This window comes from Cavia porcellus, unplaced genomic scaffold, assembly GCF_034190915.1.
Source record: "Cavia porcellus strain 051 isolate PalLab524CR breed Dunkin Hartley unplaced genomic scaffold, mCavPor4.1 scaffold_9, whole genome shotgun sequence".
Taxonomy (NCBI): Eukaryota; Metazoa; Chordata; class Mammalia; order Rodentia; family Caviidae; genus Cavia; species Cavia porcellus.
The window spans coordinates 2,793,806-2,818,064 of NW_026947492.1; the positions used below are offsets into that span (position 1 = coordinate 2,793,806).

Sequence of the window (24,259 nt, forward strand, 5' to 3'; positions counted from 1 at the left end):
GCTCTGCGCCGCCCCGGGCCGGGCCGGAGTCGGGAGCGGTCCCCGTGCGGCCGGGCCCGCCCCAAGAAGGTGGGTGTGCAGCGGGCGGCCTTGACGCCACCGCAGCTTTTAACCAGCGGCACGGATCGTGCTCTTCCAGGAGCAGTTTTAACCCCCGAAGCCTGCTGCATATGGCGCCAGTCGGCGGTGCGAATTTTAATCCGGACAAAGATGTGCGATCGGTTTCATCACCCGGGACGATCCTTGGCTGTTGCATGAAGTAGGTTCAAAAGGAAAAGGTGAAAGCAGGGCCCAAGGAGCAGGCAGCCTGAATCGCTGTAGTTATGCAGAGAGGTGGTCAGAGCCTAACGCTTTGCGGTCCACCCACTTTAGTACTAACAGGGACCAGATAAATAGCTGACTTCTGGGTCAGCGTTCCGAATCTCCGGGCTCCACCAAAGCAGATTAGCCTGTCTTACCTGGACTGCAATGCTTTATTAAATTTACCTTCTGTAAATAAACTACATTCAAATAAAACTTGAGTGTTAACTTTTATAGAAAAAATAATTTGTACCCTTCCTGCCCTAACATTTGCCTTTGCTGAGACAGTAGTTTTTCCAAGAACTCTTTCCAAATCGCTTTCACTAACCCCTCCTCTTCAGTGAGTTTCCACTTTTGCCCTTTGAAACCGCTAGGGACGCTTAAAAGCCCCAAGAGAAACAAGGGTTAAACCCAGAGATCTTAACATTGCAAATTGCTTCAGGATAGGAACCAGGTGTGCTGTCAGAGACTACCAACAGATTACTCCCTGACTTTGGGCTCAAGAGTTATCCAGGTAATTGTTCATCCTTTAAGCCCAGATCGCTTGCACAAAAATAGTCAGATTGGCCCTCTAATCAAACAAGTCAGTAGGCTACTTTTGCAATTGAAAAGGAAAGATTAAATTTTGTTGGTCATGTGTCAATGCTGTGAAAAACTCTAAGTGACTTAATGATTACAGTAACCCCGTGTGTGGGATAAATAGCGACATTTTTTTAAAAATGAAAAAAAAATGATTAAAGAGAACGTCAAAGGGTTAAGTAATGTATGCAGTGGTGTCAGAGCTATGACCAAACTTACATATGTATTTAACTTTGTTTTAGCCTAAGATTCTGAAAGGCAAATAGAACAGAAATTCTAACTTTTAAGTTGGTTATTAATATAAATATATTATTAATATATTTAAGTAGTTCAAAAGGATACTCATATTTGTAGGACTGTAAACTGAAATAACTTCTTTAGAAAGCAGTTGAGCATTGTGGTTCAATCTTTAAGAATGTTCATAGAACCAAAAATCAGCTTCCTATACCTAGACTGATTGACTGATTTATTTTTTGAGACAAGGTCTTGCTAGTAGGCTAGGCCCCGTGTTGGCAAAGCTTTTAGAGATGGATGGCCAAACTACAATTCAAAACCCAGTTTAGAAAAAATAACTCCCATACCACAGGTTTGCCAGCTACTAAGTGCTTGGATTACTGGCATACACCACCACTGAAATTGTTTCTCAAGGAAATAATCTGCAATAGAGCAAAAGCCTTATTCATAAACACTATACCATAATATTTATAAGATACAAAAATTTAAAATATGGAAACTAAATGTCTATATAGCTGTATCTAATCCGTAACATTTAAGGTAACATTTTAAATGTTTATTATGTAACAAGTTTTTGATGTTTATGTAACAAAGCAAGAGTTACAGGTTGTTTTTGTTCCTGGTTTGAGTCAGGGTCTCTAAGTCTGGGTGACTCCTCACTGATCTTCCTGGTTTCTAAATGCTGGCATGACAGTGTGCACCATGGGAAGATTTTATAATTTTAAGTAGGGAAAAAACTGATGAAACTGATGCAGTATGGTGACAGCAATGTTTTAAAAGATTATAAAGTGTCGGAAAAAAAAACTAAATCCCCTGGTTTTCTCTGGGTAGTGTTTCTATGGGCAGTTCTCCCTTTATTTCATTATTTTTCTATCACTTTTACCGTATTAAAATTTTTGTGTAAGGTGAATTTTGCCACAACTACAAATTACTGATTACATAAAAACAGCAAAGCCACTGTTGTAATAAGAATTGTAGTGAACTTTGCTGGCAGAGGTATGGTCAGACTAAGTTTATTGTTAATTGCAAATATAATCTATGCACACAAATACAAAATTTTTATATTTTGTTTCTCATATCAAATATATGCACTTCTAAGTAAAGTATTGGAGAGTTAATTAAAGTTTGTACTTCTCATTGTTACTCTAGCACTTCAGATTTCAAAGGGGAAAAGAATCACATTTGCTAAAACTACTTTTTTTCAGAAACATTCTGATATTAACAGTTATGGTACAGGACATATTTTTATATAGGACAAGCTTTGTTTACAAAGGAAACACAAGCCCCACATGGTGGCACATGCCTGTAATCCCAGCACTCCGGGAAACTAGACAGGAGGGTGAAAAGTTGGAGCCCTTTCGGACAGTTTAGTGACTTTGGGAGAGCCTGTGTCAAAATAAAAAGTCCTGGGGATTTAGGTTAGTGTCAAGGCCCTGGATCCAATTCCTAGTACTATAAAAGTAAAATCATAAAGTAAAAACTCTCAAACCAATCTATTACTAAGACATTGTGCTAAAATCTGTAATATGTTGATTTATTCCAAATGCTAGAGTTCCACTGAGAGGTATAAAGCACTTCTATCACTAGCACACACTAAAGTACTTCTTAAAAATGAAGAAAATTCATTTTTGCAAGAATGTTTACATTTATAAATGTGGAGAGCTGTGTTTGATTTTGATATCTAGAACATTGTATCATGGGCCCCTTGCTAGTGTGAATAACACTGCGTTCCTGTCTTCTGGTTCATAACAGGAGAGACACACAGGCTGTGCAAAACAGCTATAATAAAGGTAGACAGAGAGTCCTGGGAGATGGAGAAGGGGGCAATTAGCTAACTGCCTAGAGAGGAGAATGCTGAGGAGCAGGGGGGGAGGCAGGCGAGAGAGGAGTGCGCAGAAGCTCTCTGCAGAGAGAAGCAGAAGCACCTGGCTGGGAGGCTCAGGCCATGGCAGGACTGAAGGTTACCTACAAGTTTGTTTATACCCAGATGTTTCAGAAAGGCGAATTGAGGTCTGTTTGACAGTCTAGAGTTTGTCCTTCATCCTTAAGGAAATAGGAACCCATCGGTAAGGTGTATTAAGAAGAGGAACAATGTGATTCAATTTATATTTTATTAAGGCAGCTGGTGTGGAAGGCCTGTTTCAGTGACACTGAGAGGGGACAGTGAGGTCACCCGGGACACCTTCGCTAGACTACAGCGATCGACGGGAGATAGAAAGCTGAACACAGGAGGTGGTGAGAGTAAAGAAGTGGGGAAGAAAATGTAAAAGATTCGGGGCTCCCCAGGCATGGCGATGCACCCCCGTAACTCCGGCTACTCAGAAGCAGGCAGGAAGATCACAATCATGAGCCCAACCTGGGCAATTTAATGGAATTTTGTTTCAAAAATTAAAAAAATAAAAAAAATGCCTACGGATGTAGCTGGGTGGCAGAGCCCAGCAGGCGCCAGGCCCGGATTAAACACCCAGTACTGGGGAGGAGACCAAAAACGGACTAAGGAGCAGGAGAAGAGATACACACGTGTGCGTTCAGGTTTCCAGTGAGCACCAGGAAAGGAAACGGGAGTGAAAGACAAAAGTAGAGCGAGGAAAACAACAATAATGCGGCAGGCTGAGGACAGGTCGAATGTTAAGTCACAGAAATCTAGGAACAAATGTATGCTCAGTAATTGGGGAGAGGTGAGCTGTAAGAGTCATTACGAATGAGACATTCAGTAAGTACTCATCAAAGAAAAGATCATCGATAACACGCTAAGACAAGCTGGCTTTCCCCCATTTCCTTGAAAATACACTTTTGTAAAAGCCAAGGATTTCTGCAACAGTGTTAGTATTAATCTAATGCATTGTAATATACTAAGATGTTTTTTCCATCAAAGAAAATTATTCTCATTAGGCACAGTGGTACACACCTATAATCTCAACTCTGAGCGCATGAGGCAGGAGGATCAAAAGTTTGAGTGCTGCGTGGACAACTTAGCAAAGAGCCTGTCTCAAATTTTAGAATCTTGTAAAGTGAGGAGGATGTAGCTCAGTGGTGGAGGAGCCCTGGATTCAATTGCCAGTACAGAGTACCACGAAACAAACAAAACCTCACTGCTTTTAAAAAGCTAAAAAAAACGCGAAAATTACAACTCTCTTAAAATTTTTATTGTAAGGAGGTAAAATTAAACAACAAAATAGGACATAAGAAAGCAATGTAAGAGATATAAATTTCAAAGCTAGCTGACCTGAGGTCTTCACTGTATCTATCAAGTTGTCTCTTGTTTTCTTCCAAATAGTTGTCCATGTCCTCGCACACAGAAACAACGTAGTATAGAACTGAGCTGAACAGAATGAGGAAGGCGTTTTAGGTCTTCAGAACCAGACAACAGGGAAGTCACTAATGGCTGTCATAGTCTCTCGTTCTCTCCAAAACAGCTGTCCATACTTGCATGTATATTGAAGTGAAACAAAACTGGCAGAGGAGGAGGGGACGCTTCAGACCCCAGCACAGCGCAGGCCCCAGCAAACCCTGGTGGCTCCCGTCCTGGGCCACCGGAGCCTGCGAAAATTATCTCTTTTTAAGACCTGCATTGTCAACAGTGGTGGCACATGCCTGTCAGCCCAGCACTTGGGAAGCTGAGGAAGGAGGAGTTCAAAGGGAAGCCTGGGCTACAAAGTGAGTTCAAGGCCAGCTTGGGCTACATACTAAGACCGTGTCTCAAAAAAAAATAAAAATTAAAAAAAGATTTTCTATTATAAACCACAGTGTTTCGTACTACTGCCATTATCTTGCACCTTTAAGTACACATTCACAATGTGTTTAACAATATAATAGCCTGCAGTAAAATTAGGCAAAGTAAATAAAACTATCTTATCATTTACTTTGTGTGCCTAGGAAACCATACACAGTTGCTGATATAAGCTATAAAATTTCAGTAGAGTCAATAGAGGTACGATGGCTGGCATAGCTAAACCTGGAGTCTTGAAACACCAGGCTACTACCACCTTTAGGAAATAAAGGAGAAAACCCCTCTCTGAGATCAAATTACATAAGTACATAATTCATGTGTTCACAGATAGGAGCGGATTAGCCTTCCACAAAGACAAGGTAAAAATTTTAATCCTTTCTGCTTGTGTAGAGGCAATTTCATTGTGATAAATGGCACTAAAATTTTCAAAAACAAGTAATAAAGAGCGGAAAGAGTCCAAATGAGGGCATCTACCAATTTGGCTTTATTCCCAGTTCCTACCAACAGGTTGTGAAGTGACCTTGAGAGAGTTTATGGGCTTCTGTTACCTACTTTAAGCAATATTAACAGAGCAAGGAGAATGTTAGAATGTTACACATATTGTGCCTGTGTCAGGTATTGTTCCAAAAGACAATAAATTTCAGGACTGGAAAAAGACCTCAAAGAGCATTGGCTCTCTCCTCCAACATTACATTTCCAAATGACTTTCTCAGCAGTAGACTTCTGCTGAGAACAGAGCTATGCAAGAGCTATGGAGGGAACCGTGTGTGTGCTTAATTTTCTCTTCTATAAAGTGAGGAAACTGGCCTAGCCCGTCTGTAAGCTTTCTTAAAGCTCTAAAAATTCTCAACCCTGATTCACATATATAAAATCTTTAATTTTGCTGAGTATTGTGGGCCGTGCTTGTCATCCCAGCACTCAGGCAGGAGGATTGAGGGTTGGAGTCCAGCCTGACCAACTTGGTGACTTAGTGAGAAATAGAGGGGAGCACTGGGATTGTGCAGGCTCAGAGGTCCATCCCCTGTACTTCAAAGGAAAAAAGTTGGTTCTCAGACAGACAGTTACATAATTTACAGGCATTACTGTATATTTTGTAACACACAAAAAGTATGTGTGTACAGAGAATTGTTTAATATCTAGGAAGTATAGGTCTATTTTTCTCATTTATGACTCAGTAAGCTTGGTGCATTTTTGGACTTCTCTTGCCTTATGGGGGTATATTAAAGTAAATGAAATTAAGAAATATTCACTCTAAATACTGACACTGACTATTCTAGACAGTTTTTCTCTAGAAGTTTGTGACATTTTAGTGTTACATTAATTTAGCTGAATCTATATGACAATGTTGATTACTGTGGAAGAAAGTAACCCAGTAGTTTTGGAGTGTCGAGTGTGCAAAATTGAAACCTTATTGTGGTTTGAACATATTACCCACAGATAACTTGATGTTTCTTTAAGAGATGGAGCTGACCGTCCCTCTTCCTGAGTGGGCGGGACTTGACACCTTACTGTTAACAAATAGCTCACAGGAGAATTGACAGCAGCACTGTGGTCCGAATGTGTCCTCCCAAAATTCCGTATTTGAAATTTAGTTGCTAGGGAGACAGAGAGGTGAAGGAGAAGTAAAAAGAATTCAGATGTGTTATGTGCACCTACCAACTCCCCACAGTGAACGCACTCACTAGGTATCACAAACACACACTAATGAAAAGAAGCAGTTCACAGAAGAGACTTCACCCAGGCTTTGCCCCTTTCCCTCCCACCCTTGCCCAATGAGGACAAATAGCAAAAAGGCTCCCTCCGAGGCACAGATAGCCAGCCAGTTCTCACCAGACAGCAAATCTGCTGGTCCTTGATCTGGGGAATTCCCAGCCTCCAGAATTGTGAGAAATGAATTAGTTATAAACTGCCCTGCCCGTTAGCCTTCCATCACTGTAATGAAGTATGTAAGGTAATCAACATAAAAGCAAAAGCTCCTTTTGGCTCCCGCTTCTGCAAATTCCAAGCCAGGATCAAGTGGCCCAGTTGCTTTGGGTCTCTGCTGAGAATGCCACATCACACCAGTGTGTCTGAAGGGGCTCACTGCTCACCTCCAGGACGGAAAGCAGAGAGCTCAAGAGCCTGAGAGGCAGGAATCCCACAGTGCCTTTTAAGTCATTGGGCCGAAGACCAGAGGACCCCCCATAAGGCCGCACCTATTGAAGTCTTAAGGTACCTATCAATACCTCTGGGACCTGCGCCTTTTAACAGATGTTTGAGGGACGCTCATCTGAGCCATAGTGACAGGACCAGACTAAGAGAGTACACAGTTTCTGAGACCAGATCACGAGAGGTAGGCTACTGCAGTTTCCTCCTTTTTGGCTTTGGGATCACTTACTTTGGGGTAGTTCAGAAGCCACATACTGATGAAGCAGCTCTGGAGAAGTCCACATGGTGGCCAAGGGAGGCTCCTGCCATCAGTAAAGGACCTTCTGCAAACAACCACATAAAGAAACACCATGGATGCCAACGGCTCTTCCAGCCCCAGTCAGCCTCTGGATGATGGCTGCTCCTGCCAACACCCTAAATGCCACCCCCTAAGGCAGAACCATTCAGCAGTGCTGCTCCAGACTCCTGACTCACAGAAACTAAAACATTAATGTCATTAAACTTTAGGATCATTTTGGATATTGCAATATATAAACGCATTTACCTATAAAGGGTTCCCACTCGAGTTAGATGACTCTGTAGTTTTTAAAGTGATTGAATTATTTAATAAGATCTGGGACTGGACAAGACTTCAAAGAAGAACTGAATTATTTTGCAGAAACCACTAATATCTCTCGAGTTTGTCTTGGTCAAATGTGGGCTTCTACTGTTTCCTATCTCAGTGAAGGTGTGAACTCATCTTTCACCTTCCTTTCTGCTTGATACCCTCATGCCTAACCTAATTATTTTACCGCCTCTTGCCTCTACTTTTTTATTTTATTTTATGGTACCACGGATCACACTCATGTTTGTGAGGCAGACACTTATGCCACTGAGCTAAATGCCTGGCCCTCTACTTTTAAACCTGTATGACCCCTCCATACTCCAAGCCACACAATGGTTATGCCCCCCACTTCTTTGAGATAGTGTCTCATTCCATAGTTTAGCCTGGCCTTGAACTCACTGTGTAGTCCACACTGGCCTCAAACCTGCAGCAATCCTCCTGCCTCAGCCTCTTGAGTGCTGGGATTACAGGTGCATGCCACCTCCCACTTGCTATCCCTTTTGAGTCTCAGTAATAAGATAGCCTCTTCTCATGTTAACTTATGCCCATAAAATTAATTCTCAATACTAAATTAACTAATATTAATTATGGTTATCTCCCATTTCCATTCCATCACTGTCCCTCTAAACTTGTCTGTTGATTTCCCATTTCTGGTCATCCAGTTGCACTTGTTTTCCAAGCTCAAGTCACTCTGACCTGTTGTTACTCCTAGAATACAACTGCTACCGCATCCAGGCTGCAAGGATCCTGCATGTACACTTCCCTCAACATCATTTGCCTCCTGATGCCTGCTCATCCTTCAGATCTGAGTCATAACTCAAATCTGAACTGATGTCCCTATACAACTTCCCTGTACCTTTTCCTTGTAGTACTAAATAGCAGTTATATGGGTGATTTGTTTTGTTTGGGATACTAAGGATTGAACCCAAGGCCTCACACATCCTAGGCAAGTACTCTATCACTGAATTATACTGCCTGCTCAGCATTTATATTGTTACTGCTTGGATTTTTAAAATTTCGTGTCTCGCTGGGTGTGGTAGTGCATGCCTCCAGTCCCAGAACTCGGGAAGCTGAGGCAGCAGGATCACTGTGGGCTCAAGGGGAATCTGGTCTACAAAGTGAGTTTAAGTCCAGCCTGAACTATGCAGTCAGATCCTGTGTCAAAAAGCCACACACAAAAAAATTCGTGTCTGTTCTCCTCACCATGCTACAAGTGTAAATGTAAGAACAGTGTATGTGTCCTTTCATCCTCTTTCTGTGAACATAGCACTGTGACTGGGGCATTCTAAAGTGTTCAGTAAACATTTTGTAATGGAACAATGAATCAAATCACCCAAGAAGTTAATGTGAAACTAAGATTTAGGTTTTCTATCTTTAATTTTAATGTTAATTACAACCCACCTGCAGCTTTCAGTTTGATGCACTCAACTACAGATATCAATATAATGAATATATAAAATGCAAACAAATCATTGATATTCCTCAAATATATTTAGCAACCAGTGGGACACAACATCTGGTTATAGTTACTGTATAGATCACTTTGTATATTTTGAGTCTAAGTAAAAGAATGTACAATTGGCTTTTTACAAAAGAAATCAGTGTATATAAATGTAACAATCACAGGTAAATTTGGAGAGACTATCTGACTCAGAGTTGGCTGTTGCTGATAAGTATTAGGAATGAATGTGTGAAGTAAGTGGCAAATTCTAGGTCCTTGATCTAGTCCAACTGTCAGCCTCTGGAGTTTTTTCCATGCCACTGGCCCGTGTCCCTGTTCTGCTCCTTCTGAATCCTTTTCTGGTGAACTGATTGCAAAAGCAGTTGACCCAGCAGACCTGAAGCACTGAGGCGGCAGCCATCAGTGCTGTGTCCCTTGTCGGTGGCTGGCTCTCAGCTCTACTGTAGTCAGCGTGGCTTCCAGGACGGTGTGCGGGGCATCGTAGTAAATTCTTCAGGGGAAACCTGTAAGAATGCAGGAAAAGGCTTTTGGTCAATGATACAAACTATATTACTTATCACTGTCATACAGTAATACACAGTACATTACAATGATATAAACTATATGGGAACTGTTTGGCTTTTTCCCTATGAAAATGATTTTGAAGAGCGATTCAGTTCTGAGGATGACCAGAAGAAGCTTAATAAAATATGATACAGCTGGACCAATAGTCTGGTGGTGTCTGAAATCAACTGAGGTAATCAAGTTTTGATCAGAGCACAAATTGGAGTTTGATGTTGAGATGATAAAAGTGTGTTTCTGTTTTCAGCTAATTAAACTCTGTCCATTTACTTAGTCTGTTAGCCAATTACAGATTCTACAGGAAGTGCTGGGACTATCAGGTGGCAGGCCTGCTCCTCCCTCCGCAGACTCAGTCCAGCTGGGAATGGGGGTGCACGCCTGTGATCTCAGCACTCAGGGAACTCAGGCAGGAGGACCGGCCACTGTGAGTTTGAGGGCAGCAAGGAGTACACAGTAGTTCAAGACCAGCCTGAACTACAGAGAGAGACCCCGTCTCAAAACAAACAAACAAAACAAACTCAGTCCACTGGGAGGAACAATGTCCTCAGCATAAAACTACAGCATCCTGCAGGACACACGCCAGTTGATCCCTCTCCTTTTCTAGGTCCATCTACTTACTCATAACTGTCATAGCATCTTGACTTCGGGCCCAGGAATAGCTCAAACTCAGCCTTCCCAGGGTGAACCCATCATCTTTTCTGCCCCAAACTCTCTTTCTCTTCTTCCTCTTTCTCCTCCTGATTATATTTCATCCTCATTTGTGAAATTATTTGTTCACGGTCATCCTTCCCTGAAACCTGAAAGTAATCCTGAACTTGTTCAAGTTCCACTTTCCATCAGCAGCCAAATCCTACTCATCCATCGAAGCGTCTTCCGAGTCACTGTCTTCTCTAATTCACCTAATTACCGTGGACTTGATCCTGGATGCTATTGAGCCTCCCACCAGAATGTAACACCAGCGTTCAGCCCCTCTCTCACACAGCTTCTACCAGATGTATTTTCTTTGTGTTTTGAGATATCTAGAAATCGTAGCTGCAGGGCCAGCCCGCAGTAGATTATACTGCAATTAGCAGCTCTTATTAATGTGGCCAACCTGGTGACCAGAGTTTATGTTTGCTTTTGCTACATCACTCTGGAATGTGAATATTCTATTAATTCAAGGACAATCAGGTCACAGACTATCTGGCTCACATAAATTTATAAGAGAAAGTAAAAATATTGGCTGTTAAGTTCAGACAGTCCTATGTTCTAAATCTAGCACTGCTATATAACATGGCATATAAAATGTTTCTTGATATTTTTCTTCTGTTGCCCTCATTTTATTTATAGAAAAAGGGAGTTTTCTATTTAAACAATTAGGATTAAGCTCAGCAGGAAGTGACAGTAAGCCCAAAATAATAGTAGCTTTAAAAAGATACCCAGCCAGGCGGGTGGTCTAGAACTGGTTCAGTATCTGCTCAATTATCAGCCTCACCATTTGCAACAGGTGGCTTCCGCCACATGGCATGACATAACTGCCCCAGTTCCCGCACCATGTTCACATTAAAGGCAGAAGAAACAAGTTTAAACAGAGAAGAGAGAGAGAGAGAGAGAGAGAGAGAGAGAGAGAGAGAGAGAAGGGCGTTCTCATTCCTTTAAGGGCACTTCTCAGACTTGTCTCTCTGCACATCATTATACATCATATGTGTACTATTGGTTATCTAACCCTAATTATAACACATACGTGTTATATATAGAATGTTCATTGGACAGAACTTCACCATAATTTAGCCATATGACTAAATCTGATGACAAAGGAGATTAAAATTATATAGTTTTTACTCTGGGTAACTGTTGGGAGCCGCGTCTGTGATAGCTCGCCTTGCGCGGCGGACGTGCGGCCTGTGGTAAAGAGCAAAGCCTGAGGTAGATTACCCCTCCCATCGAATATGTTAGTTTCCTGCTTACCGCGTAAACAACCCGCTCAACAATATAGTCTGCCTGGCAACTGATGATGTTAGCCAATCAGCTTGCCTTGCTTACTTTAACATGATTGGACACTGTACCCGTATATATACCGGTGCCACCCCTGGGCGGAAGAAGAAGCCAGGTAGAAGCCCGGAAGTAGAAGCACAAAAGGAGCCGCGGGGAGCGGACCAGAGGAGGCTTCAGCTGGGAGAACCCAGGGCAGGCTGTACGGAGAAGAAAAATAAAAGAAAAGGTTGTCCACTGCCAGACTTTGTCGTGTGTCCTTCCTGCCGGCCGGGAGCGGACATCGACATTTGGAGGCCCGCCCGGGGACTGATCACCCCCGAGACGTGGAAGTGGACAACGCTCCAGTACAGAGCTGCGAGACAGGTGAGTTGGGGATAAGCCTGGGCTCTGGGTGGCGCGCACCTACAGGACTTTTAGACTCCCCTCAGGCTCACGCGTAAGTGGCGGATTCCTTGGGCCTCACGCGGTGAGTAACATATTAAAAGATGGGAAACATGTTAGGTAGCAACACTAAGAGCGAGGGTGGTTGTGGAGAAAGCTCTCAAGAGCTTACAAAAGTACGCAGGGTATCTGAGCAGGCCCAGTCAGGGAGCTCCCGAGAGGGGTCCGTCAAGGGGAACAAGGATGCTAAGGAGGAGGACGGGGCTCTAGCCTCGGAGTCGTCTGACTCCGAGAACGAGGGAAAGTTGAATGGCAAGGAGGCCAAAGAGACCAGCTGTCAGGAGCCTAAATCGCTCAATAAGGAGTCGCAGGGTTCTTTTCCAGCGTTGCCCCGCGAATTGCGCTCTGCTCAACCTGGTCTGCGGAGGAGTAGAGAGCTCCTGAGCGCTCCCCGGCGCGAGAGGGAGGCGAAGCCTTCCGCCCCATCTTGGGGGCCGTTTCCGGAGGCGATTCCTCGCCACGAGGCGGCCGCCTGGGAGCTCTCTCCCCTTTCGCCAGAACAGGAAGTGATGCACGGGCCCCCATTTTCCGCCCAATCACGGCCGCTGTCTTATGCTCCGCCGCCGGCGGGTCGGTATTTTTACAGGCGGCTTTGGCAGGGGGGACGCTTGTCTCATGAGGTACATCCACCTGGGATAGATTCCCAGGGATCTATCCTGTACAAGTAGCTATGGGCCAGGGACGCAATGTATGGGAGCCTTTTGAGATAAAGCAGATTAGAGAACTTAAAAATGCAGTTACAACCTTTGGGCCGACTGCGCCTTACACCATTGCCATGCTGGAGAATCTGTCTTCTGGGCCCCTCACCCCCGCGGACTGGATTCAGCTGGCAAAGGCGTGTCTGCCCTCGGGCAGTTACCTGGATTGGCGAGCCTGGTACGCAGAGTTCTCTGCAGAGCAGGCTGAGAGAAACGCCAATCGGGGAAACCGGGGGTGGAACAAGGAAATGCTTATGGGAGAAGGTCGGCACGCTGATGACCAGACCCAGTTCCCCGGCGCTGTCTATGAACAAATCAATGCCATAGGGCTCCGCGCCTGGAAACAGGTAAGTGGTGCCGGAACAGCCTCCTTGAGTCTTTCAAAGATAATTCAGGGTACCACAGAGCCATTTGTTGACTTTGTGGCCCGAATGCAAGATGCTGCCGATAAGATATTTCCTGATCCGGGAGTGGCTCAACCGCTGGTAAGACAGCTGATTTTTGAGCAATGTACAAAGGAGTGCAAGGCAGCGATAGCTCCTCATAAGAACAAGGACCTCAACGCCTGGATTAGGATATACAGAGAGATAGGGGGGCCGCTCTCCAACTCGGGAGTGGCTGCTCTCCTGGCCGCGGCTGTACAGCAGAGGGGACCTCGCGGGTTAGAAGGGGAATGTAAGGCTAAAGGGTGTTTTGCCTGCGGGGAGCCAGGACACATTAAACGTCATTGCCCAAACAATGCAGATGCTAGGCCTCACCCTAGGAATGAAAAACCATATGTTTGTGGGTGATGCAAAAAGGGATCACACAAAGCTGAGGAGTGTAGGTCGGTCTTTGATGCTCAGGGCAACCGTATTTGTGGACAAGATGCTAGAGAGCCAAAAAACGGCCAGAGGGGGCCCCCTTCACAGGCGGGCCCCCGCCCCAGAGACAGGACAGCTCAGGGTGGCAGCCTTCAACAAGGGCCACCCCTGGGTCAGCAGGTGTGGACCTCAGTGTCGCCTCAGGACTTATATTAGTGCCTGATATGGGTGTTCAAGTGGTTGAAACCACCTTTAAGGGACCGTTACCCGAAAATTCCGTGGGTCTGGTGATCGGGAGATCCTCCACGGCCCTTCGGGGTCTCACAGTAGTCCCAGGGGTCATAGACTCAGACTACACAGGATATATTAAAATTATGGTTCAATCTCTTGTGGGTACTATGGTAATCAATAAAGGAGACAAGATAGCACAGCTCTTGCTGCTCCCCAGTCTCCACAAGAGATTTCCCTCAAAGCAGAAAATTAGAGAAAGTCAAGGTTTCGGTTCCTCAGGGGAAGTCTTTGAGGGACTCCATATAACACTTGGTAAAAGGCCCATGCTCTCACTTAAGGTCAATGGCAAGAATATAACAGGGCTCCTAGACACAGGAGCTGACCGTTCCATTATCTCCAGAAAGGATTGGCCTTCCAACTGGCCCACCAACACTGCAGATAACACGCTGCAGGGCCTGGGGATGGTGTCAGCTCCTCAGGTTAGTGCTTCAACCCTGCTCTGGTGCGATGAGGAGGGTCATCAGGGCCATTTCCAACCGTTTGTGTTGCAGTTGCCAGTGTCTCTATGGGGAAGGGACATCCTCACTCAGATGGATGTCACGCTTACGTCAAACTGCTCCCCCCAGGCTAAGGATATACTCAGAAACCAGGGATATACCCCCGGCAAAGGCTTGGGCAATGCCCTGCAGGGTCGGACATCCCCAATACCAGTAAAAAACAAAAAAGGTAGGCAAGGATTGGGTTTTTCTTAGGGGCCGCTAAAGAAGCTCTCCTACCCACTTCAATCAAAATCACCTGGAAATCAAATGATCCGGTTTGGGTACCTCAGTGGCCCCTGCCTAAGGAGAAGCTATTAGCCTTGTCAGAAATAGTCAGTACACAACTTAGATTAGGACATATTAAGCCGTCAACCTCCCCATGGAACACCCCCATTTTTATAATTAAGAAAAAGTCTGGCAAGTGGAGGCTGCTCCATGATCTAAGGGCGGTCAACGCGCAGATGCAGTCCCTGGGGGCGGTCCAGAGGGGGCTGCCAGCTCTCTCAGCCATCCCTCAGTCCTGGCCAGTTTATGTTATAGACCTTAGAAACTGTTTCTTCTCAATTCCCCTGCACCCAGAGGACACTCATAGGTTCGCCTTTACTTTGCCCACCATTAACCAAGAAAGCCCTGATCTCAGATACGAGTGGGTAACGTTGCCCCAAGGTATGGCCAACAGTCCCACTATGTGTCAGATTTACCTTGATTCCCTACTGGCCCCCCTACGAAAATCCTTTCCCAAGATAAGATGTATACATTACATGGACGACCTTTTGCTCAGCGGCAGGGACCCAGACATGCTAAATAATATGCTCAGCCAGTTGGTCGAGGCCCTGAGACAAGCCAATCTGCATGTTGCCCCCGACAAGATTCAGGGAGGAAAAATGGTGACCTACTTAGGCGCGAAAATCTCCCCTATGCTAGTCTCTCCACAGAAGGTCACCATTAGGACGGATGGCGTTAGGACCCTAAATGACATGCAAAAACTATTGGGAGACATTAATTGGATTAGGCCATATTTACATATACCAAATTCAGATCTCAAACCCCTGTTCGACCTTCTGAAGAGAGACCCAGATATAGCCTCCCACAGGAGGCTCACTCCTGAGGCAAGAGCTGCCTTACAGAGAGTGAAAAAAGCCTTAGGTGGGGCTACCTTACACAGAATTAAACCAGGGCGACCCTTTGATGTCTGTTTGCTAAAGACTAGTCTACAGCCTACAGCGGTGATTTGGCAGAAAGGACCACTACTGTGGATACACCATAAGGTCTTCACCACCCACATAAAAACACATACATCCCTGCCGGGGCCCATGGCACAGGGGAATGTGGCTGCTGACACTGCCACTCGCCCGTTATGGATTTTTACCTTACTAACACCAATCGAGCGAGCCCGTGCCTTCCATGATAAATTTCATGTTAATGCCAGGACACTAGCAAACCATTTCCATGTTTCTAGAGCAGATGCACAAGATATCGTGCGACTATGTGACTCCTGTGCCACATACAAACCTGCCATACCGATGGGAGTAAACCCTTGAGGTTTGATCCCTGGTGATGTTTGGCAGATGGACATCACACATATACAGGAGTTTGGGACTCTTAAATATGTTCATGTTTCCACAGACACCTGTTCTCACGTCATATTCGCAACAGCAGAAACAGATAAAAAAGTGTCTAATGTGATCAATCATTGCCTGGCAGCTTGGGCCACATGGGACAAACCAAAAATATTAAAAACTGATAATAGACCAGCCTATATAGACAAAGCCTTCAATGAGTTCTGCAAAATGATGGAGGTTCAATTAAAACATGGTATCCCATACAATCCCCAAGGTCAAAAAATCATTAAGAGGGCTCATAAAAGCCTCAAAAAATTTTACAAAAACAAAAAGGGGGAGTAGGCCAAGGCCTGGCCCCAAAGGCACGATTATCCATGGCACTATTCACACACAATTTTTTAAATTTAAATAATGATAATCGCTCCCCAGCTGTGGAGCACTGCAACCCTTCCCCCAACCATAAAGGGTGGGTGAAGTGGAAAGATGTCCTGACAGGACAATGGATGGGCCCGGATCCAGTGGTCAGCTGGAACCGAGGCGCGGTTTGTGTTTTCCCACAGGAACCGGGACGAGAACCACTGTGGATACCGGAGAGACTGACACGGGCGACAAAGCCCTCGACTAAAGATCAGACCTGCCCTACCGGAGATCCATCACAGACCAACCAACAAGATAAATAAAAATAGCGGTAGCCCGAAATAGACAAGAAGATCCTCAGGCATATGCATGGCTCGCTCGCCTAGCCTACGACCGAGTCTAGGGACGGTGAGCTTCCCACACTCCTCCTCTAAAAAATTATGACATAGCTGGGTAGGAGAGTCAATGACGGGTAAGAGCGTACTCCCCCGGTGCGACTCAACCTAAGCCAGGCCCTACCCCATTCTGCACGTAAGCCGCTGGACTGTTAGATGCTGCCCAGGTCTAAATTTCTCTCCGAGGGGATTTCTTTACGGAGAGGAAATGAGTGCAAGCTTGTGTGCATCCAGGTTCCGTCCAGTTTGTGCCTGGCCCTAGAAAAAGGACGAGGGCCTCAGGGCCTTGACAGACCATGGCATGGCCGACCAGGGTCTAAGCCAAGGACCTACGGTGGGCCTACACATAGGGCATAAGCCTCTACACCCAGTCCAGGAAGGGCTACGATGCGCACATTCATAAAAAATAAAATAGGGGGAGATGTTGGGAGCCGCGTCTGTGATAGCTCGCCTTGCGCGGCGGACGTGCGGCCTGTGGTAAAGAGCAAAGCCTGAGGTAGATTACCCCTCCCATCGAATATGTTAGTTTCCTGCTTACCGCGTAAACAACCCGCTCAACAATATAGTCTGCCTGGCAACTGATGATGTTAGCCAATCAGCTTGCCTTGCTTACTTTAACATGATTGGACACTGTACCCGTATATATACCGGTGCCACCCCTGGGCGGAAGAAGAAGCCAGGTAGAAGCCCGGAAGTAGAAGCACAAAAGGAGCCGCGGGGAGCGGACCAGAGGAGGCTTCAGCTGGGAGAACCCAGGGCAGGCTGTACGGAGAAGAAAAATAAAAGAAAAGGTTGTCCACTGCCAGACTTTGTCGTGTGTCCTTCCTGCCGGCCGGGAGCGGACATCGACAGGTAACCATCCATCTAGCAAAAACTTGCAAGTGCTGTCTTACATAGAAGTCGGTAATGGACATGACCAATGCCACAACCTGGACTCCCCAGGTAGCAGAGCCAGAGGCAAAGGTTTACCTGCTGGTATTTATCAGGAAGTAAAAACCAGGGAAACCGGCAGTGGGGGTGAGGCAGGGAAGGCAAGAGAGCGGTGCTAGGGTCTTTACTCAGCTGGTGTCACTTGGGTCAAGCCCAGCTTCTGTTTGGTCTTACAGCCGGGTGCTCAGACAGGAGTGTGGAGCTGTACCTCAGAACAGTCTGTCTCCGTGAGGTAAGGAAAGAGACCACCACTTATTCTTGTGTCCTGTAGGATGAGGCTCACCCTCCCAAACATCACGTCTTTGCAATTCCAGGAATGCCTGTGCCGGCCTGGTGGTATCTCCTGCGTCAGCCTCAGCAGGGGCGATTCAGAGTGAGTCAGTAGGTTTACGACCTGGACACGAGCTGCCATCACCTGTTACCTGAAATCTGAGCACAGGCAGGGCTGATCAGCTGAGCAACTGGGCCAAAACACAGACTGATGCCCAGAAATGATGAGGCTGAAGGACCCAAGGTGACACCTGCAGACGCCAGGTGCGGTGGGCCTTCCGCTGTCTCTGCCATACCCTCCAAACCGAGGCTGACCTCTCACTGACAAAGACAGGGAGCACCTCATACACATGCCCTCACCCCAGAGACTTGTACAGAGAAATGGTGAGACCAACAGCATTCGCAACTGCCTGCCCTTGGCCAGGTAGTCAGCTTTATTGGTACTGGTCCAGTACCCTGTAATCCTAACAACAAAACCAGGTGGAAACACAGTTTAGTTTTTCCCTTCTGTCTTCTCCCCTTCTCCCTTTTTTTTCTTTTCTTTTTCCTTTCCTCTTTCTTTCTTTTTTTATTTCTCGCAATGGCAGGGAGAAGTGAGATTTACATTCAGCAATCACCCGAAGTGCTTTGCTGCTGTAAGAAATTAAAAATGAGAAAGATGCAAAATTAGTGTGAGGTTAAAAGAGCATTTTTTGGGGAAAAGGAAACATTATGATCTTAAAGAAAGTATCAGTATTTAATGGAAAAAACTATCTCTCCATAACCTGTACTCATCTGTTTCTACCCAGAAACCAGTAATGCCTTGGCAGGAAGGTTTCTCTGCTAATGCCGACTCCTGAGGAGGACATGGCTCCTCTCCAGACTGCTCCCTGAATGCATCCAAATCTTCCAAAGGATACAAGTCTGGCCTTGGCTTTGTTCTCCCACCACCTGTAGTATCCCTCTTTGATTATGAAAATAATGTCATCCTTTTCTTCCTCCCGTCCTTGTCTCTGTGCAGAGAAAGATCCTTTTTGGGTGTTGCTCAGGTATTTTACAGCTCACGAGACAAGAGATGCATATAGGAAATTCAGGTAGCATCAGACAAAAGCTTCAAGCTTATAAGTAGCCTTAAAAGCTAGACAGTAATACTACTCATTTTGTTTTTCTTGGCATGTGTGTGTAACTAGGTCAGCCTTTCTGAGGCTTCTTCTTTTCTCTGGTCCATCATCTTCAAGAAATAAGACCCAGGCAGTCCAGTTCCTGGGTCTTGCACGTAGCGTGCAGCCTGGAGCCCAGGCCGGTCCTCTCCGGAGGCGGCTCTGTCCCAGCACACTGCGGGTCTGGCTCCCAGGCCTGGGTGGGAAAGAAGAGGAACCTGAAGGAGGGAAAACGGACGGCAAAGGCTGCGTCGTGACTTACACATTTCAAGTGGAGCAGGCTGCCTGTCTTCTCAGTTATGTTTTCATTTTTCACACGGAAACCTCACCTACAGTTATTCTCAGAATAACATTCAAATCCGAGGTCTCCCAGCTTTGTTAAAAACTTCTTTCTTATTTTAGAGTAATCATTGGCTCACACAACAAACTGTTACTAAGCACCTGACAAGCACCAAAAAGGCATCAGGGATAACTCAGGTATTTTCATCATTCATCATTTCAACGTGTTTGTAATATACTGTGATACTGAGTGAGTGTGTGCATCGTTTCCTTCTCAGTCACCATTTAAATCATTTCTTCCTGGCAGCTTCCTATAGCCTGCACCCGTGGCATGTGCACCCATTTTTTATTCTCAAATGGTGTAACTTTTTATCTCCTGCTTTACCATTTTTTAAATCCCTCACTGAAAGCCGACTTAACATTGGGTCTATGGACCCTGCTCCTGCCTGAATTCTCTAGAAGGCCAAGCATCCTCCAGTATTACGCACTGTTTGAGCCTCTTTCCTTGGTATTAAAGCAGCATCACACAAACCACATGGCAGGAGGCGAAAATCACCAAAAAAGACACAGAAGTCTCAGTGTTTTGAAGATTGCACAAAAATGAAGATACCCTTGATCTATGTCTCACATCTAACCCTGATGTGACAAAATTAAAAACAAGAAATATATCTCAGTTTTAACTATACATAGTATATTGGATCATACTTCATATTTTTAGTTAAATAATTGTCACCTCTTACAACAATTTCTACTAGAAATCTGTAATAAAGCATTAAGCTACAAAGAAAAGTGAGTCATCATTTCACAAGCTATGCCTTAAAAAGCTTACAAAATTTTTACTTGTTTTTTTAATCAGAATCAAAGGTTATTTATAGTGGAGAATTTGTATATCAGTAAGCAAAAAATAATTAACACACTTATGAGAGTAACGCGTATATGACAGTTTAATGCAACATTAGTGAATATGACACTACTTGTCTCATAAATGATTCTTTGGTTTTTACTTTTCTTTTAAATAAGATGTCATATCAATATCAAAAGAATAATTTCTTTCATGGAATGTCTTTGATCCCCTAAACAGAGAGGAAACATGCTGATAGAATTGAAAAGGTCCAATATGTTTTTTTTTTTTTTTTTTAACAGCACTAGGGATTAATCCCGAGGTGTTCTACCATGGAGTACATCTCCAGTTTTATTTATTTATTCTTTGTTTTCAGACACTTTCTGGCTAATGACCCAGGCTGGTTTTCAATTTGTGATCTTCCTGCCTCAAACTTTCCAGTAGCTAGGATTATGTGCATATGTCACCACACCTGGGATCAGCCAGTACTTTACAGTATAAAGTCAGGTAAGCCCTCCTGTGCAGGTTTATCTACTTTAGACAAAAGCATAAATTAGCACAGCATGCTGAAGAAAACAGTTTACACTATTTGTAGGGAGTTTTAAATATATTCATGCTCTTTGATCATTCATTTATAATGCTATACGCCAAAAAATAAGGATAGGATTTCACACATATGTACAAAGATGTTCAACACAGCATGTTTTATAATAGTGCAAATTTGAGAAACAGTCTGCATATTCCCCAAACAAGAAATGTTAAATAAATTATGATAAAGAGCACATAGTTATCCCTTTCTGTCTGTGGACTCCACATCCAAGAAGTCAACCAGCTGCAGATAAAAAATATTTGGAAAACAATATATACCTGCACCAAAGAAGTGCAGGTTCTTTTTCTTGTTATTATTCCCTAAACAATATAGTACCATAACAACTGCTTACATTATATTGGGTATTACAGGTAATCTAAAAATGATTTCTAAACACAGGAGGATTTACGTAAATTATATGCAAATATGCCATTCTACATACATTCTCATACGTGAGGGAGTTGAACATTAGTGAACTTTTGACTACAGGGGAGATCTTGTAGTCAAGTCCCTGCAGATACTGCAGTACTATTATCTGTAATCATAATATAATAATGTACATAATAAACATGTTTATGCAAAAGAAAAATCACATTTTTGAAAATGATGCAGTTATACATTAGAAGTACCCTTTATGTAAAATCATTGTACAAAACAGTACATGCAATATAACCCTATTTGAAAAATTAGTATGTTTATGTATACCTGAGAAAGCTAGCCTGAGAAGCTGTGTGAGACTCTGTCTTCAACTCGTGATCCTCCTGCCTCAGCCTCCTATGTAGCTGGGATTACATTTGTGTAACATCACTGTACAATGTTAATATTCATAGTAATTTTGAAATCAGGCAGTGTGTATCCACTAATTTTATTCTTTATTTTCAAAATCATTTTGAATATTCCAGATACTTGGCATTTTCATGTGAATTTTAGAATAAACTTATGCATTACTTCAGAAAAAAAGAATGCTAATAATTTGACTAGGACTTTATTGAATATGTATATTAATATGTATATTAATTTGTACTGTGACTGTCTTCTAATTCACAAACACGTGAATTTAAGCTTTTACTAATTTTTTCCAGCAATGTTTTGTAGTTATTAACATACCCATCTTAACACATTTGGTTAAATTTATTCCTCTCTGGTTTTTGGTGCTGGGGTTTAAACCCAGGGCCTTCACACTGAATTACATCCCCAGGACTTCTTTTGCTTTTTACTTTGAGACAGGACTCATTAGGTCACAAAGTTGCTCAGGCTGGGCTGGAAAGTTCAGTGCTCCTGCCTCAGCCTCCTAGAGGCCTGGGATTACAGATGTGTAGCACCATGGCTGGCTTATATATTTCATTATCAACAATGAATAAAATTAATTAAAAATTAAGTGTCTCTCAACACTAAAAATAAAAGTTTTGACTTCTTTTTTTTTGGTACTGGTAATCAAACTCACGACTGCACGCTTGCAAGGCAAGTGCTTCTGCCACCTAGCTAAACCCCAGCCCAGTTTTGACTTCTTATGGATTCAATAATATAGTAAATAGAAAGTCAAATAATGTGAGTCTAAGGACTAATTTCTTCTCACAATCAAAAATTTTAATTCTTAGTTGTGATACATTGTGGCAATTAGGACAGCTAAAATTTGAAATAATGTCAATTAAGCAGTAGTTTCAGCATCGTGCTAATAAACACAGATATTCGTTTACTAGGACAGGTGCGTGCAGCCCTCGAGCTGAGCTGCGTGTTGTAGGTGCGCATCGGCTGTCAGCTGTTCCCCTTTGAAGGGGGGCGGCCAGGCTCCCCTCTGAACAACGTGGGTCTCATGTATTATAACCGTACATCACAAGCACGTATTTAAGGGATTTGAACCAAGATAAAGTCAGCCTTGACATAAACTAACAAAGCCAAAAGAAAACCATTAAAAATAAAATTCCCCGAACAACTCCAAATCAAAAAGCTAATCCTAAAGGCCCATTTTTTAACTATAGGTGCCTAATGTACCATTTAATGAAAATACACAAAGATATCATAAGTTCTAGACAGACTGTGAGGAAATCCTAAGTAAAAAGAAAAGAGACACATCTAATTTACTAGTATTTGGGACAATCCATTTGTCTGTGTGATAAAGACTAAAATAGACTGATTATACCGCTGGCCAGGAGCCACGCCATTCTTCTGTGGATTCTTAAGATACGGGCCTGCATTGTTCTGTGTGTCATCCTTGCCAGTTCCTGTCAGACTGGTCCTTAGTTATGCAGGTTTCTGCTATTTATCAAACTCGTGAGGCTTGAAAATCTCCTCCTACTTGCCTGAAACAAATTTATTTCTTTATTAAGCATGTCCATTTGATGAAATTTCCAAGGTTCACTTCTGAGTGGTAAGCATCTGATATAAACAAAGGAAACATGCAAAACAGCCTTAGGAAAGTTACACAAACGGTTAAGACGATCTTTGGGGTGGTCATTCCCGTAGGCTTTAACAATGAATCATTTCACTGAAATAAGAACTTGCTATAATTTAGAGAGAGTCATTCTGCCCTACTGGTAAGTGAAAGAAATCGGACACACGTGTATAAATATCACGTTACTTCTCTGGTGCGAGGAACCAAAAGTGTAGATGAGGACCAAAATGCTTATTAGGTATCGTGAAATAGGAAGAAAATATTCCAATGAGAGGGCAACAAAGAAGGGGGGGGGAAAGAAAGAGGGGGAAAGTTAAAAGAAAGTGGGGAAAGAAGGGGAAAGGGAGCCATTTCCAGTTTTAAAGTGTTAAAGAAAGAGGATTTCAATTGTGTTTGAGACCAGTTTGGGTGACTTACGTAGACCCCATCTCAGAGTAAAAACAGAGGACAAGGAAGGCGATGCAGTTCAGGTGCTGAGTGCTCAGCTACCGAGCACAGGCCCTGCGTTCGAGTCTCAGTGCGGTAGGTCCCAACTTAAAACAAAGGGTTAGTTTTAACAGGTGTCAGTGGGCCTCGCATTGCTGACCCTGGTAAATGGGAACAAACGTGGAAAGAGCTCATGTATCCCCTGGAGGTTGCCACAGTCGTGCTGCTTGTGCTTACTGAACAGCGCGACAGTGTTCAGTGGTACAGTGCTCGGTCAGAGCCCAGGATGTCTGGAAGCAGGAGGAAAAGCAGTGGTGATGTGGTTTGGTTTTTTTATGCTTCACATTGTATGTTTGTGTCAAAGGTGTATGAGACTTGCTTTGTCAAATTTACAAGCAAACTCGACTTTTGAACATCCTCCCAGAATGGAAATTGTTTGTAAATCAAGAACTTACTACAAAAGATAAAAAATAAAATGACAAAACATAAGCTAATGATCTCTAGCGTACAGAGTCAGTGCCAGTGTTATGAGATTAGATAAACCTAAAGCCAAAAATGACCTGGTACAGTTGAAGAACAAGTTCTTCTTCTTCTTTTTTTTTTTTTTTTTTTTTTTTTTTGTCTTTTTCCTTTTTATCGGTACCAGGGATCGAACTCACGACTGCCTGCTTGCAAGGCAGGTGCTTATGCCGCTGAGCTAAATCCCCGGCCCCAAAGAACAAATTCTTACACGATTCTTACGCTTTTTTTGTTACAAATGAAGATTTCACTGTGT

At 43.7% G+C, this 24,259-nt stretch overlaps 1 long non-coding RNA gene across 1 annotated transcript; it reads left to right on the forward strand.

Moving 5' to 3' along the window:
• Positions 1–83: 83 nt before the first annotated feature.
• LOC134477602 (uncharacterized) lies at positions 84–20,025 on the forward strand. Its single transcript, XR_010049617.1, has 5 exons — positions 84–11,955; positions 16,386–17,470; positions 17,725–17,780; positions 17,863–17,921; positions 18,607–20,025. It is a non-coding gene; the product is annotated as an uncharacterized LOC134477602 (long non-coding RNA).
• Positions 20,026–24,259: the final 4,234 nt, after the last annotated feature.